Here is a 2,697-nt window from a genome sequence, read left to right as displayed (position 1 = left end):
AAATATTTAAAGTAGAGTAGAGATGGTGTTCTAAGCAATAGAAAACTATTCCTGTGTTTGACTGTTCATGTCATGTTTGCATGAAATAAACGGGAGTTTAAGTGTTATTAAGGACACAGGGAATTTTCCCAGCTCTTCCTCCTCTATCAGACATTCTCACCATACCTGAGAGTGTCCAGTCTCCAGTGTGGATCCTTCAGTCCAGCCGATAGCAGCTTCATTCCTGAGTCGCCTGGATGATTGTAGCTCAGGTCTAGCTCTCTCAGATGGGAGCGGTTGGAGCTCAGAGCTGAGACCAGAGAACTACAGCCTTCCTCTGTGATTAGACAGCCTGACAGACTGAAGACAAACAAAAAATAATATGTAAGCTGAAGCACTGTTTTTTTTTTCTATCCACTGAGTTTATGTGAATAGTGAAGCCTTCTACTACTTGAAATTTGATTTTGAACCAAGTGCCACCCACATATCTGTACCGGTGGTTGAGTGATTTTCTTTTCTGACAGTCTACACTGCCTCGGTTATATACAAGAGAAAAGTCAAATCAAATCAAAAGATAACATGGTTTTGTCTGAACCCAGTGTTTTTGACCTATGTTGGTGAATTCAGAGTTATCAAATTGATAGGGTCTATCCCCAACAAAAACAGTGGCAAGGTCCTTTGAGAAAGTCAATCATAGCAAGATAGCAACAAGAGTGAAAGGGAAGGTTCACAAGATGGCAGTGAAATCTGTTTTAATGTATGATTTACAGACAGGGTAGCTGAAGAGGATAATGAGGTGGAAGATTTCTTTTCTGCTGTATTGATCACTTTAGTAATAGTGATATCACTTTCTTACTTACTTATATGCATGCAGGATAGCACCACAGATGCTCCTTATGCTCTATCACACATACTTTAAGCAAATAGTGGGGCTTCTTCTGAAAAAGACATGTCAACCAGGCCTAACTATAACATGACTGTAATTGAATTACTTAATCCATTTTCTAAACTGATTATCAATTCAAGTTGAAAGCAGGGCTGGAGTGCTCCCCCAGGTTTTAGTGGGTAAGAGACAGGATACACTTTATATAATAATATATAATAAGAATAACGCAATTCTTGAAAAAAACCTCCATACCTAAAAATAGAAACAAGACTTTAAGGATTTTGTCAACTGAATTACTGCTGAAGTAATGATCTCGCAGAGGACAAAAATGACTGCTTGAGCAATGAAAGGAAATGGCCATGCACAATCAATACAATATACAGAAAAATCTCGAGATTGAACAGTGCAAAGTTATTTTAAAAAAATGAGACAAAGAAAAAGAACAAACACATTTACATGTGTTTATTTAACCAATTTCACTGTCTGTTCAATAATGAAATTTCAAGACATTCAATTAAGACATCCAATGATCACATCAAATATCAAAGTCTGAATTCTGACCTTAGAGTTTCTAGTACACAGCATGGATTCTTGAGTCCATCAGACAAAAGTTTCACACCTGAATCATACAGGTCATTGTTACTCAGGTCCACCTGTCTGAGACTAAAAGACTGGGAACTGAGAACTGAGGACAGAGCTTCACAGCTTCTCTCTGAGAGGTTACTGCCATTTAGACTGCAAGTAAAATAAGCAAAAACAATAATATCAGCAATCATATGAAGTAACCCTAACCCTAACACAAAAATGGCTCTTCTCACATTTGCCAAAAAAAGCTTGATGATTTCCAAGACTTTGTTGCCAAAATTTCTCCACAAGTACGTGAAAGACCAATTCCAAGTTATAGCAAGCACTTCACCACAGATGACTGACAAACTGAAGGTAATTCAGATCAATGTATTTCTTTACAATTTATATATGCAAATCACAACAACAGTTGCCTCAAGGTGCTCAAGGTAATCTGTCATGTGTAGGCTGAGAAGGAAATTGTTATCAGAGAAGCACCTGAGTGAGATTTTTCTTTTCTTAGGAAACCATAACATAACAAATATGAATCAGTTCATTAGCAGCTGCGGAGCCTAGGTATAAGATATGGACTTGTAGTACTGGCGAGGTGATTTCTGCTGCTAAAAACCTATTCCAAGTATCATATATCTCACTCTGAGGACTGATAAGGATTTAATTTAATGGTCAAATGGCATACATTTTCATTAATTCAGATTTTTACAGTAAAAGGATGAGGACATATTTACTCACACAGCTGTGTTTGAGGCTTTGACCACTGGCAACAGCATCAGAAGAGCCTCCTCTGAAGCAGAGTATTTCTTCAGGTCAAACACTTCCAGATCTTTTTCTGATGACAGTAATATGAAGACCAGAGCTGACCACTGAGCAGGAGACAGTTTATCTGTGGAGAAACTTCCTGATCTCAGGGACTGTTGGATCTCCTCCACTAGAGAATGATCATTCAGTTCATTGAGACAGTGTAACAGATTGATGCTTTTTTCTGCAGACAGATTCTCACTGAGCTTCTTCTTGATATACTGGACTGTTCCCTGATTGGTCTGTGAGCTACTTCCCATCTGTGTCAGCAGGCCTTGTAGGAGAGTCTGATTGGTCTGAAGTGAAAGACCCAGGAGGAAGCGTAGGAACAAGTCCAGGTGTCCATTTGGACTCTGTAAGGCTTTGTTCACAGCACTTTGATAAGTATTTTGCTTTGCAGATTCTCTTGTTTCAGCTTTCAGAGAGGTTGTTGGTTCTTCCAGTAAATTGAG

General features: G+C 38.6%; 1 long non-coding RNA gene across 1 annotated transcript; it reads right to left on the bottom strand.

Annotated features, from left to right (window-relative positions):
* Positions 1-291: 291 nt before the first annotated feature.
* Positions 292-2,228, bottom strand: LOC120725870. Its single transcript, XR_005694245.1, has 3 exons — positions 2,180-2,228; positions 1,427-1,600; positions 292-339 (listed from the first exon to the last, which is right to left on the bottom strand). It is a non-coding gene; the product is annotated as an uncharacterized LOC120725870 (long non-coding RNA).
* Positions 2,229-2,697: the final 469 nt, after the last annotated feature.

The sequence above is a fragment of the Simochromis diagramma genome, unplaced genomic scaffold (genome assembly GCF_900408965.1).
Source record: "Simochromis diagramma unplaced genomic scaffold, fSimDia1.1 OVJJ01000642.1, whole genome shotgun sequence".
Taxonomy (NCBI): Eukaryota; Metazoa; Chordata; class Actinopteri; order Cichliformes; family Cichlidae; genus Simochromis; species Simochromis diagramma.
The sequence above is the reverse complement of the archived record's forward strand: the minus strand, read 5'-3'. Positions and strand labels throughout refer to the sequence as shown.